Source organism: Saccopteryx bilineata, chromosome 1 (assembly GCF_036850765.1).
Source record: "Saccopteryx bilineata isolate mSacBil1 chromosome 1, mSacBil1_pri_phased_curated, whole genome shotgun sequence".
Taxonomy (NCBI): Eukaryota; Metazoa; Chordata; class Mammalia; order Chiroptera; family Emballonuridae; genus Saccopteryx; species Saccopteryx bilineata.
In genome coordinates, this window is record NC_089490.1 from 159484645 (window position 1) to 159499609 (window position 14965).

Here is a 14965-nt window from a genome sequence, read left to right on the forward strand (position 1 = left end):
GCATCAGCCCGGTGTGTTGAAGTCCCAGGTTCTATTCCTGGTCAGGGCACACAGGAGAAGTGCTCATCTGCTTCTCCACCCTTCCCCCTCTCCTTTCTCCCTCATCTCTCTCTTCCCCTCCCGCAGCCAAGGCTCCACTGGAGCAAAGTTGACCCGTGTGCTGAAGATGGCTCCAGCCTTAATGGAGCAAAGCCCCAGATGGGCAGAGCATCGCCCCCTAGTGGGCATGCCAGTAGATTCCAGTTGGGCGCATGCAGGAGTCTGACTGCCTCCCCGCTTCTTCTAATTTTGGGAAAATACCAAAATATATTATATATATATTTTATAAATATATATATAATATATTTTTTTCAACCCTTGTCCTCTTTGTCACTAATCTTACACAGCAGTCACAAGACTCAGTCCCTTTGCAGGTGTCAGGATGGCATTTGCAGAGCTCTGCCTGGTGATATAAACCAGCGGTGTTGGAAATAGGAAGGAGATGGTCAAGGGTACTCCCAGTTCCTCCACAGCCAAGCAGAGGACCCATCATTCAATTAAAGGGCCCCATCTTGATTCATTCATTATGCTGACTAGAACTGGTCAAAACACACAGTCTTTCATGTGTCAATCTATTTTATTACTTTTGCCATTTCCACACAAGCCCCGATCTTCTCGCTTTCCTAAAGACGAAATTCAATTTTCAGCAGCCCTGTGGCTCACAAACTGAGTCCTGACACACCTTGGAATAGTTCTCTTCATCCTTTCTAAAATGACCCTAGAAGGGTCTCAAAAATGTTGGGACCCATTTGGAAACATTTTTTTTTTAAATATGGATCAAAGTCTGGTTTTTTAAATATTTTATTTAGTGATTTTTAGAGGGGGGGGAGGAGCAGGAAGCATCAACTCCCATATGTGCCTTGACCAGGCAAGCCCAGGGTTTCGAACCGGCGACCTCAGTGTTCCAGGTCGACGCTTTATCCCACTGCACCACCATAGGTCAGGCCTGGGAACATTTTTAAAAGAGCTTACATGATGCTATTGACTCAAATACTATGCAATGAGAGGTATATCCCCTATTTACATTATTTTTCAGCCGTGACAAGTCACCTAATAACGTGACCCTAAGAATTGGAAAGAAGTTTGTAGGTCAGTCTAATTCCTGTCCTCTTCTGCAGTATTCCTACTCAACAGCATTCAGCCCAACTTGAATACTTCCAACAATGGGAAGCTCACTATTTCATGGGCAAACATTTCTATTGTTGGGCAGCTCTGAGAACTGGAAAATCCTTTTTCATATTGACCTTAAATCTGTTTTTAGGGTTAAAAGGAGCCTTCAAGATCATTAACTTCAGTGTAATTATTTACAGATGAGGAATCTGAAGCTAGAGAGGATAAAGTGATTATTCCATCCATTGGTCATACTCCAACACCAGGAGCAAAAATGAACAAGTCTACTCTTTCCTATGCTTAATAACCATGAAAATATTTGAAAGCTCTATTGTGTACCCACTCCACAAGTCACTCCAGTCATTCCTGATTCTACACCACCTTAGTCACATTCCAGCAGACAGTCCTGCTTATTCATGCTTCTTTTAAATCATGGCCCCCTTACCACCATTGGTCTAAATGTCACATGACCAGAAGTCACTAAAACTAGATCCTTGGGCCTGACCTGTGGTGGCGCAGTGGATAAAGCGTCGACCTGGAAATGCTGAGGTCGCTGGTTCGAAACCCTGGGCTTGCCTGGTCAAGGCACATATGGGAGTTGATGCTTCCAGCTCCTCTCCCCTTCTCTCTCTCTCTTTTCCTCTCTGTCTCTCTCTCTTCCTAAGAATGAATAAAATTTTTTTAAAAAATTTTAAAAAAACAAAAAACACTAGATCCTTGGTCCATACTGTTCCTGTCTCTCTGTCTCTCTCTCCCTGCCTCTTTCAAAAAATAAAACAATAGACTAGATCCTATTATTGGATGGATGAATTCCTGATTCAGTTGTAAACTGGATTCAATTTTTTTTTTTTTTTTGGATTCAGTCTTTAAAAGCCTCATCCCACTCAGGGTTCACATTAAACTCACAAACAACAGAATGACCTTACAACTTTTCCCCCACATGATCTAGCCCTCCTCAGCATGCTGAGTAACACTAGGGCTCACTGTGTCTGTTCACCCGCAGGCCTGCCCCTTTCAATTGGATCATTAATTTCAGGTCACAGGCTGTGTCTTATTTTGTAACTTCAGTGTCTCAGCCAGTGTGCAACACAAAGCAGGTAGGTACTTAAGACTCATCACTGAATGAGCCATCTACTTTATCGCATCCTGTCCTTGAACAATAAAATGTTTTTTAAAATAGTAGTTGTTTAAAAGGGGGGGGAAAACAAGCCACAGACTGAAAGAAAATATGTGCAGAAGATACAGCTAAAGAAGGACTATTGTCCACAACATACAGAAGACTCTTAAAATAGCAATAAAACAACTTGATTAAAAAACGGGCCAGGCCCTGGCCGGTTGGCTCAGCGGTAGAGCGTCAGCCTAGCGTGTGGAGGACCCGGGTTCGATTCCCAGCCAGGGCACACAGGAGAAGCGCCCATTTGCTTCTCCACCCCTCCGCCGCGCCTTCCTCTCTGTCTCTCTCTTCCCCTCCCGCAGCCAAGGCTCCATTGGAGCAAAGATGGCCCGGGCGCTGGGGATGGCTCTGTGGCCTCTGCCCCAGGTGCTAGAGTGGCTCTGGTCGCAACATGGCGATGCCCAGGATGGGCAGAGCATCGCCCCCTGGTGGGCAGAGCGTTGCCCCATGGTGGGCGTGCCGGGTGGATCCCGGTCGGGCGCATGCAGGAGTCTGTCTGACTGTCTCTCCCTGTTTCCAGCTTCAGAAAAATGCAAAAAAAAAAACAAAAAACGGGCCAAAGCCCTCAACAGACACCTCACCAAAGAAGACCTACAGATGAGGATGGGGGGGTTGCAAGCGCATGAAAAGATGTCATTCCATGTCATTAAGGAAATGCAAATTAACATGAGATACCACTACATACCTATTAGCATGACCAAAATCCAGAACACTGACAACACCAAATGCTGACGAGGATGTGGAGCAACCGAAACAACAGAAACTCTCATTCACTGTGGTGGGAATGCAGAATGGTACAGCCACTTCGTAAGACAGGTTAGCAGTTTCTTATAAAAATAAACATACTCTTACCTTGCAGTCCAGCAATAGCACACTTCCTGGTATTTACTTAAAGGAATTGAGAACTTGTGTCCACACAAAAACCTGCACACAGACATTTACAGAATCTTTATTTATAATAATTGCAGAAACTTGGTAGTAACCATGATGCCCTTCAGTAGGTACATTTAGGATAAACAGTGGTATACCCAGACAATGGACTATTACTCAGCACTAAAAAGAAATGGGCTACCAAGCCATGGAAAGCAGTGGAGGAAGCTTAAATGCCTAGTATTAAATGAAAGAAGCCAATCTGAAAAGCTGCATATAACACTATGCAAAAGGCAAAACTGTCAAGACAGTAAAAAGATCACTGCTTGCCAGGGGCTGGGGTGAGGGAGGGATGAACAAGTAGAGCACAGAGATTTTTAGGGCAGTGAGAGCACTCTACACGATACTGTAATAGTGGATATGTGTTATTAGACATTTGTCCAAACTCAGAATGTACAGCACCAAGAGTGAACCCTAACATAAACTACGAACTTGGAGTGATAGTGATATGTCAATGTTAGTTCATCAGTTCTAACAAATGGACCATCTCTGGTGAGGGGTGTTGAGAGTGGGGGAGGCTGTGCCTGTGTGGTGACAAGGGGTTTTATGGGGATCTGTACCTTCCTCTCAATTTGGCTTCAAATCTAAAACTGCTCTAAAAACTAAAGTATATTTAAATGTATATATACATATATATGTATATATATATATATATATCTCAGTGTTTTTCCCACTGTGTTGCACACGCACATTGTAAAACTACAAATTATAAATTTAAAATGTAAAAAAAAAAAAAATGTCACTTATCTCGATCCATCAGAAGCAACTAGTATTAAGTATTTTGGTATTAAAATTAATCATTTCCTTCCAGTCACTTTCTATGTACTTTTGTTCAAGATTTGAAATCATATTGTAGATGCACCTTAACTTTTAGCAGAAACACTTGTCCATGGTATTTTAAAATTATTCCTAACCATTATTATTTTTTTTTTTTACAGAGACAGAGAAAGAGACAGAGAGAGGGATAGATAAGGACAGACAGACAGGAACGGAGAGAGATGAGAAACATCAATCATCAGTTTTTCATTGCGATACCTTAGTTTGTTCATTGATTGTTTTCTCATATGTGCCTTGACTGCGGGCCTTCAGCAGATGGAGTAACCCCTTGCTCGAGCCAGCGACCTTGGGTCCAAGCTGGTTAGCTTTGCTCAAACCAGTTGAGCCCGCGCTCAAGCTGGTGACCTTGGGTTCTTCTGCATCCCAGTCCGATGCTCTATTCACTGCACCACCACCTGGTCAGGCCTAACCATTATTTTTAATGGCCATAATATTCCATCATAAAAACAGTCATACCAATCATATATGGATTGCTTCCAGCCCAATCATACCATTGGTTATTTAGGTTATATCCAATTTTTCACTGTAGTGAAATAATAACCTTTGTGCATAAAACATCATCTACAGCCCTGGCCAGATGGCTCAGTTGGTTAGAGTATCATCCCAATACATAAAGTTTGTGGGTTTGATCCCTGATCGGGGCATATGCAGGAGCAGATCAATGTTTCTGTCTTCTCTCTCTCCCCTCCTCTCTCTCTCTAAAATCAATAAATAAAAGAAAAGAAAACATCATCTACATTTTGGATATGGTCTCAGGTATAGCTCTAGAAGTAAAATTATCTGACTAGAATGTATGAACATTTTGACATATTACAATTCAAATTTTAAAAACAAAAACAGACCTTACATGCATCCCTTACTGAATTTCTTTTTTAACTTTGGGCCCTTATTCTGGATGATCCTGACTCTTGATTTATCTGCTAAACAAGCTATCCCTCCCACCTCTGTGCCATCAACAAGGCTAACAACACATACCTCCTGTATCTTCATCCACAACACTGGAAAAACGCTGAACAGCTCAAGGCCAAGAATAGAACCCTACGGCACTCGTTTTCAGACCCCCTTCCAGGCTGACTCAGTGCCACTAATTAACAGTTTTTGCCTATTTATAACATCATCAAATTAAATTAATAACACCATCCAGCCCACATTCTACCACTTATTTAATATGGACCATCATATCTTAAGGAACTGTTAAATGCTTTCCTACAAAGCCACAGTGTACCATAGCTGCTACATCTTTTCTCTGATCTAGTAACCAAACCGTCACATAAAATAGGAAACAGCTTTCATTTCATCTGATGCCACAGACTTCTGGTTATTCTTGCATCCCCAGGCCACATGGTTTTAAGCAAAAAGCACTTCAGTTCCAACTTTTTTTAATGTTACAAAAGCTGTGTTTTAAAATAGCCAGATTGTGCCCTGGCCAGATAGCACGGTTGGTTAGAGTGTCTTCCTGATAATGCAAAGGTTACGGGTTCAATTCCCCATCAGGGCACATACAGGAACAGATCCATGTTTCTGTCTCTCTCTCTCTAGAATCAATAAGTTTTTTATAAAAATAAATAAATAGTCAGATTGTGCAACCTGTAAAAAACCAGGGTGGCTTTTCCTCTGTCCCTTTCACCTGTAGCTCACTTAGGGAAGCATAACAAGTGGTTTTGGACTCCCAGGGTAAACCAAACTGTCTCAGGACCAGAGACCTGAACCTACTCACTTCACCTGGCCCTAAAAGCAGCCTAGTTTTCCCGGTGTTATTCACATTAACAGCTGGGTTTGGACCGATTATTCCATATTCATTATGAATCTCCGCATCCTGGAGGCCTACCCCTGGGGCCATTGAGGAGTAAGGACATAACAGATGACACAGCTCCTCTCCTTGCCATTCCTTTATTATTGACTCGCAGCACCAAAGCTCCTTAGAGTCTAATGTCACACGGTTGGCAGCCATGACTCACGTCTCACCAAGTTAATACCTCAATATCATTCTTAGAGGATACATGCCAGGAGCTACGATCTAACCATGGCAGCCAGTAGTGGGAAATGGGAAGGCTTGAGAGATTTTGCCGTCATAGAAATTTGCCTCACTATAGACAATATGTCTCAAAGCCCTCTAATTAGTACCATTCCAACCCATCAAAAAATAGTGCAAAGTCTCAGCCAAGAGCAACTCAGAAAGTGTGATTGACCTGCCCAGAGCGAATCATTTGCACACAAATAGCTGAGATTCCATAATGTCAGACTCCTACCTGAATCCTCTTCAAGACTCAGGTTGCAAACCCAAAGCCTGCAAGACTAAGCAGGAATGGAACAGCAATTGGGCTGAGGAAACACAGAGCACGGGACTAGGACAGCTGGGGACCACAAGGCCAGTCTCCCATTCACAGGGAGCAGCCACCACTCAGCTCTAGAAGCCTGCTCAATCAGATTCCTTAAGACAATCCCAAATCTAGAGGTTTTCTGGATTGCTCCCGAGTTTTTCAAACCTTTGGATAGTCCAAATGCTAACACGTATGAAGGCTGGACACATTCCTTGGGCCACCTATTTACAACTCCTACACTACACTTTAATCCTAACTCACCTTGCCAACCTGGTATCACTCTTTGTTCATCACTCTTACACCATGGACATCCCCGCCCCCACTCCAAACCTTTGCCCATGCAACACCTCCCACCTGTGCAACACCATAAAACACCCAAAAAGGTTCATCCCAGACTTCCTTCCCTATTCCAAACAGTTTTTCCAAGCCATTCTAGCACAAGTTGCTCATCCCTTCCTCTGAACTCTACGTATACTTACTTTTCACTTTGGCATTTAATCATTTTGCCTTGCCAGTCAACTTTTCGGTTTCTTCCTCGTAAGGGTAGCTCTGCACATGAGCAGCTTAATAAATAGTGATGAGACGTGAAAATTTTCTACAACTGTATTTTTCAAACCGTGGGTTAGGTTCCATTACAGAGTGGTTAAATCAATTTAGTGGGAGGCAACAGGCATTTTTAAATGAAAAATAATGGAATGGAAAATAAAAGTATCAGAGGAGATTGCACCAAGCCAAGGAAAGTAGTACTTCATGAACTCGAATTAGATTTTTACATGCATGATTGAGTAAGCCGTGATGTAAATCTTATTTCTTAATGTAGGTCACGGTCAAAGCTATGAAGAAAACACTGATCTCCAAAGAGTAAGTTAGCTCAACTTCTGCTCCATGCAATTTTTTTGACCACCATATATTCCCTGTAAAGAAAAAAATATCTAATGGACACCTCTCCCTATGCAAGTCAGCTTCTCCTGCTAGTTCACTGATCCTGCATCTCAGAGAAACAGAGGGCCACGGAACTTCAATTACATTCTCCACTCATTCTGCAACTTTCTGCAATCATACTTTAGATTCACCAGCCCTGAGATGTTGCAAGTTGAGGCTTGGGGAATTTGCTCAGCAAATCAACCTAAGTCACCCTTGCAACAAGCAAGCAGAATTCAGAGCTCAAGAAAAACCTGGATTCCTGGGAACTGGCAATGGTCCAGGCTGGGACTGGCCTGGCCCTCAGAAAGGCAGTATCCCTAAGCCTAAAACTTCCTCCTTGCTCCTTTAGATCACCGCTGCTCCCCACCCCCACCCATGAATGGGACACCAGGACTAGCCTGAAGGTCTCAGTGGAGAGCAAATTCAGCTCATTTCAAAACCCAACATTTTATGTCTTTAGCAAGTTTCATTCTACACCCCTTCAATCGCCCTCATGGTAAGAATAAGTGGCCCACTCTCCTTGGAGCCTCAGTTTCCCAGAGTTGTTTCACCAACTTCAGGTTCAGGTCCAGGTGATGTCAGTTGAATGGCAATCTAGAACAGCGTCTTCCAATTCAGACCTCGTTAGCTTCCTCTGCTGCTCCCCTACAACCAAGATGCCCCGTTTATCCCGCGAGTGCCTTCCTTCTCCCAGCGTTGGCAGCCTTTCCCACACTATACACCCGGGCTTCCCCCTAATCTCAGAATCACATTTGATTGCAGGACACCTATGTTTGAATGTGGCAAACACAAAACTCCTCTGCAGCCTCAGTGTCAATTACTTCTCTTCAAAACACACATTTCAGATTTCTCCAGTTACCAACTATAGCAACTCCAAGGCCCTAATCAATTTCTACAAGGAATTAATTTCCACTCATCTCTTTCCTTTGCCCTGCCCCTGTCAACAGACTGTTTCAACAGCAATGTTTCTAAAAACTCACCCTCTTTTCCATTTCTAGTTATCCCAGTTCAAACCCTGGGCACGCCACAACTTAACTGCCTTAACTGCTTTGCCTCCTAACATTACTTTAAAAAACTTTTCTCGCTTGACCAGGCAGTGGCGCAGTGGATAGAGCATTGGACTGGGATGCGGAGGACCCAGGTTCGAGACCCCAAGGTCAGCAGCTTGAACGCAGGCTCATCTGGTTTGAGCAGAGCTCACCAGCTTGGACCCAAGGTCGCTGGCTTGAGCAAGTGGTTACTTGCTCTGCTGTAGCCCCACGGTCAAGGCACAATGAGAAAGCAATCAATGAACAACTAAGGTGTCACACTGAAAAACTGATGATTGATGCTTCTCATCTCTCTCCGTTACTGTCTGTCTGTCCCTATCTATCTGACTCTCTCTATGTCTTTGTAAAACACACACACACACAAAACCCTTTCCCAATACCCTTTCATGATGTCACTCCCTGGCTCAAAAACTTTAATGTCTTCCCAATACACACAGGGTACAGTGCAATTCCCCAGTTGGGCTTTCTAGGACTTTCACAATCTCAACCACCATTCCTTCCATCTTCATCTCCTCCTGTTCAGGAAACGTGTCCTGGACTGGCCAAAGCCACCACCTTCTTGTCTCAAGAAAGCCACGTTCATTCACACCTCATGGTCCATCTCAAGGGCCTTATCCTCCAGGAATACAGTCCTCGGGATTCCTGCCCATAGTTGCCTTTTCCGAACTCCAATAGCACCTAGTCTATATGCTGCATTTTAAGTTAATTGTGCCCTATCTTGAGTTTCACTTCACCTGCTCAGGTCTTCCTGCCTCCTCCATGAGATTATAAACCTTGGAGGACACCATCTTATGTATGTTTTAGACCCTCCCTTGCAGAGATCACTGTTTGAACCTCTTCTCCTCTGGTTCCTTTGCAACCTCTTGCACCTGTTATTTCTTCTTCTCCTACCTTTGGGCCTTCGCCAGGGAGTTATGCTACAGTGCATAACTTATTTCAGAATTTAGTACTGTAAATCCATTCCCCAACTCTAACATTCCCTTTGATATTCCCTCTGCCCCCAGCACTTACAGTAATTTGGGCAGCCATAACACATTAATTTGAACTCGAGCTCTGAAATCACTTCCACCTGGTCAACAGGCTGTCTCAGGCCTTATATTTATATTTGTGTGCCTCTTATCATCATGCAGAGTCTGGCATGGTGCTGAGAACACAGCAGCCCCTCAAAAGTACCCCTGGAGCTGTACTTAATTGTTATGTTTTCTTGTGTTTCAAGTTCCTTAAGACCCAAATCTCTGTTTACACAACACCTGAGGAGGGTGTAAAAAGGCCTTCAATATATGTTGATCGCTTGCTTTCAGGCAAACTACACCAGATACAATTTTCTGGAAAGAAGAGTGTAAAGAAGGTAGTGGTGGTCTATAGGTAACCCTTGCCCCTAGCAGCCTGGCACCGTGTCTGCCTAGTGTAAGTGCTCCAGAGCCACCGGGAACCAGACAGGGCTGCCTGAAATCACGGCGGCAGCAGCTTCCCCTAACCGCCTAGCAGGTGGGCTTCTTAGATTTCTGAGTCAATCCTCAAGTGAAGGCGCTACACCCTGAACTCCAAAACAGGGGAGAAAATGCTTCCTTTGAAATTGTTTGCACATGACAAACTCCCCATCCAGGCCCCCACAAAGCACCGCACATGCCCACAGTGCCAGATCCTAGGAAGGCCAGGGGCCACCAGTGAAGAGAGGCAGGGTTAAACGGCGCGGAAGGAAGTGGGGGTGGACAGAAGAGGACAGAAAGGGTGGGGGCCAGCCTCCGAGGTGGAGGGTGTGTCGCGCCGCTCGTCCCGAAGCCCGGCAATCGCTAGCTCGGTAGAGTGGGCAGGAACGCGCGGGGCGCCGGGAGTGCTGGGCTGGCGGCCCAGACGGAAAGGGTCAGGGAGGGGACAGGTCAGTCTCCGTCGGAGAGGCAACTCTGGACAACCTTTCAAAGTTGGGGAGGGGGTGCCTTGGCGAAAGGCCGTTGCGAGCAAGATAAACAAGGCGGCACACGGAAAAGCGGGCGGCCACCCCCACCCAACCAACGCGGGGACTGCAGCAGCGCCCCGGCGCTCCGACCCACCCCTGCCCCCTTTCGCCGGCCTCCAGGGCCTTCAGGCCGCCCACCCAGCCCCCGCGGGCGCGCGGAGCGTGGGAAGTTCCCGGGCCGCCCCCGTTCCCCGGCTGCAGCGCCGCGAGGTCCCAGCGCAGCGCAGCTCACCTCGCCCGCCACCAGCAGCAGCGCGGGCTGGGCAGCTCCGGTTTGGACAGCGCGGCTCGCCTCCGGGCTGCAGCTGCCGCCGCCCCTGCCCACCCACCCGGCGCGGCCCACTGCCCAGCTCCGCTCCGGCCGCCCGCCCGCCGAGGCTCCGTTCGCGCCCACCTGGCCGGCCTGCCTCCCTTCTCCGGGACACTGCGCTCACGTACGCGGCCGCGGCCACAACCCGGTCCGGATTCCCGCCCGGGAAGGGAGCGGAGGAGCGCGCCAGCCAGCGAGTGAACGAGCGAGACTCGGGGACACACCCCCACCCCCACCCCCACCCCCAACCTCTTTTCCCCGCCCCCAACCCTAGCACCAGCCCCGGGCTCTGAGCGCGCTCGCGGCCCGCGCGCCTCTCGCCGGCCACGCGCGCCCGCGCCCTCCCCACACACCCACCACGCGCCTGGATGCACACCCCCAACTGCTCGTAGACAGTGGGCGCTCAATAAGTTACCGAGCGACTTCTCGTGCACATGCGCCCTTGAACCTGACCGAGTTGTGACCCACCCCTCCCCATTTCCACCCCAAAATCGGAACCGGCGGCTGCAGCCCCGAACCAAACTTGAGTGCCTCTTATTACTGAACCGCCAACCCAGCCAAAGTTTCTTGCTGTTGTTTTTCCAGGCCTGGCTCTGGGACAGGCTTCTCCGAGAGAGGCCGTGCTGCCCCAGGGCGGGAAAGGAAGCCAGAAAGCCCCAGGCGCCACCGCCGGGAACTTGGCGGGGGCGATAGGGACCCAGGCCGCGCAGCCCGACCGGCCGGGAGCTCTAGCGAAAGCCGGGGAGAGAGGGAGCACTGGAATCAACCTCTCCATTTTCCATTTGATTTAATGTTTTCTCCATTTCGTGACATATTACGCGATTTTACTCGTTTGTAGTTGTAAAGTGAGGCGTTATTTACTTTTTCTGGAATGGAAGAAAGTTAACTATTAGCTTTCAGCCCTTATGTAAACAAGACCAGTTGCTTTTGGCACCGTTAGGCTCTGGCTTTTGTATAATTTGTAACAAGGGGAATTGAAGCTGTTGCATTGTGTTGCTCTGTGTTTTTCAGAGATAAGACCAGAGGCACAACGGTAATGAAGGGCCCCGGTGTCTATATGTGTGGGCCTGTCTGTATATTCTATTTAAACGAATGTAATGGCTAGAAGAGTAATAATTCCCCTCCACCAAAAAGTTTTAAAATATTTTCAAGCATACTTGTTGAATGCGCAGCTCGCCTTCAAGGTGAGGTATGCTGTTTTTCTTACGGAGAGGCAGTGGGGTGTGTGCTGGAAGGGACTAAGGGCTTTGCGGGCAGACTGGCCTGGCTTGCAATCCTGATTTAACTGCTGAACAAGCTTTGTGGTCTTCAGCAGGTTCTTTTATCTCTCTGAACTTCAGCTTCTTTATCTGTAAGGTGAAATTTTAAAAAACAAAACAAACCTCACATAGGTTTAATTCCTAGCTCAGAACAAAGAGACAATAAATATTATTCCCCTTATTTTCCACCTCTGGTTAAATAAGGAAGATATCCAAATGGAACCAAAATTCCTATAGGACACTGGTCCTCAGCTGGGAGCAATGTCTGGAGACATTTTTCCCCACTATTTCAGAAATATTTTCATCCGTATATATCCAATTTGCCTCATACATCCATTTTTTTTCAATTACAGTTGGCATTCAATATTCTTTTATATTAGTTTCAGGTGTACAACATAACAGACAATTACATAACTTAGGAAGTGAGAGTCCCATATTCTAGTACCCACTCAGCACCATACATAGTTATTATTCTATTACTGACTATATTCCCTATGCTGTACTTTACATCCCCTTCACTACTTTGTAGCCACTAATTTGTACTTCTTACTCTCTCCACCTTTTCACACAGTCTCCAAACCCCCTCCCATCTGGCAACTCTGAATCTATAAGTCTGTGTCTGTTTTTGCTTGTTTGTTTATTTTATTCTTTAGATTCCACACATAAGTGAGATCATATGGTATTTGTCTTTCTGTCTGACTTACTGCATTTACCGTAATACTCTAGATCCATTCATGTTGTCTCAAATGGCAAGATTTTATTCTTTTTAATGGCTGAGTTACACTCCATTGGGTATACTATATGTACCAAATCTTCTTTATCCACTTGTCTATTAAATGGGCACTTGGGTTGCTTCCACATCTTGGCAATTTTAAATAATGCTGCAATGAACATAGGGGTAGATATATCTTTTGAATTAGTGTTTTGAATTTCTTTGAATATATACCCCAAAGTGGAATTACTGGGTCATAAGGCAGTTCTATTTTTAATTTTTTGAGAAACCTGTCTGGAGACATTTTTGATTGTCATAAAGGGGGGGAAGGTGCTACTATCATCTAATAAGTATAGATTCACGATGCTACTTAACATCCTGCAATGCACAGTACAGCACACACACACACACACCAAATAATTACCTCATCTATAATGTCGATGTGCCACTGTTGAGAAATCCAGCTGTAGGATAATTCTGCTATCAAATAATTCACCAAAGACTGGTTCTACCTTTTAACTCTCATCCTCAAGGAAACATTCTTGTTTTGCACTGAAAAGAACATCTAGAGTGAAGGCATTTGGGTGTCACAGCAATTATGTCACTACACAAACCCCTCCCTTAACATGAAAATACAGAGTTGAATTTTACACTTTTATCATTAATGGAATATTTTTGTTAATCAACAACAATATATGCTCCCTTTTTCTTAAGCTATTTTATACATTAATCACTACAGTTCATATATAGCTTTATGTTCTCATTTTCCTTTTTCAACCCTTGAAGGGGTGTTTACTCCCTTCAATATATTCTATGCTAAGTCCCTCACCTATCCTGAAGTTTATAATATAGTTCCTGCCCCCAAGGAACATACAACCTAGTTGGAAATGGCTTAATGCACATGCAACAATTAAGGAACAATACAAGATAGCATATAATTAAGCTTAACTGCAGCACCCAGCTTAAGGCGGCTCAGAGGAGAGGGCAGTGAGTTCCAGCAGCAACAGTCCAGTACTACCAATGTGGCTGAGGTGTTCCAGTAAACGTTTGCTGAATAAAATGGCCTGACCAGGCGGCGGCGCAGTGGACAGAGCATCGGACTGGGATGCGGAAGGACCCAGGTTCGACACCCCGAGGTCGCCAGCTTGAGTGCGGACTCATCTGGTTTGAGCAGGGCTCACCAGCTTGGACCCAAGGTCGCTGGCTCCAGCAAGGGGTTGCTCGGTCTGCTGAAGGCCCGCGGCCAAGGCACATGTGAGAACGCAATCAATGAACAACTAAGGTGTTGCAATGAAAAACTAATGATTGATGCTTCTCATCTCTCCGTTTTGTTCCTGTCTGTCTGTCCCTGTCTATCCCTCTCTCTGACTCACTCTCTGTCTCTGTAAAAAATAAATTTTAAAAAAATGAACTAGTGATTTTTACATGAACTAGGACTCAAGCTAGCCTATAAACTTCATTGCAGGACTTAAACTGCTAGATTTTGCAAATGGATGTTGGTGCCTGACTGTGAGTTTATTTTTCTTAAAGTGCCTAGTTCAAACTTGTAACCAAACCTATATATTTCCAAAAACGATTGAATTTTAGTAAAAGTGAAACAACCATTCACTTGACAAACATGTGAGTGCCTGCTGTATGCAAAGTGAATCAAAGGAGTTCTAGATTTGAACAGAACCCATAGCTCGTCCTGTTTGAGATGGTGTCTTGTGATGCAGGCCGTTAAAAGGCACATGTTCTCTCATAGCATATGTTGCATGCATCTCCCTTTTTGCTGCAGGTATATACTTGCACAGTGTGCATTCCAGAGTTTTGCACATTAACACAGACTCAGAGAGAATGTTCCACCATAAACTTCCATTCCACACACACACACACACACCCAGCTCTCAGCACCTTCACACAGAATCCAGGCTCTGTCCTAAACACACACTGCACAGCACACACATCATACAAAGCAAGATGTACTTAGAAAGACTCTAACTTGTGGTTTCCAATCTTGGCTTCCTGACTCCCCATGACTAGTGTTTACCCTTCCTGGAAGCTGTCCCATACTAAACTATGCTTCCTCGCTTCCTCCCACACCTTGGCTGCCGATTAAAACGTAGAGATCTTGTGCCTCTTTTCCGTCAAAGTAATTAGCTTCTTGGAGAGCATCTCTTATTAGCTTGGGGTTAAGCAAAGCAGACCCAGTCCTGCCTCATGTTACCTGGACACATTTAGAGGTGCAGTATGAGTGTGAGATTGACACTATCTCAAATACCCCGATGTAACTGCTTCCAGGTTTGCCTCCCTCCAAGCCATTCCTTACATTAGCCCATTTCCTCCACTTAAAACTCAAATGCT

The 14965-nt window shown here is 45.4% G+C and overlaps 1 protein-coding gene across 3 annotated transcripts in view; it reads right to left on the reverse strand.

Moving 5' to 3' along the window:
• Nucleotides 1-10859, reverse strand: part of ZNF395 (zinc finger protein 395) — a 52782-nt gene extending 41923 nt beyond the window's left edge. Inside the window, exon 1 of one of the 3 annotated variants that reach the window (XM_066278589.1) lies at nucleotides 10736-10859. The gene's annotated coding sequence lies outside the window, so the exon portion shown is untranslated. The other 2 variants (XM_066278590.1, XM_066278592.1) reach the window with 2 other exon arrangements.
• Nucleotides 10860-14965: the final 4106 nt, after the last annotated feature.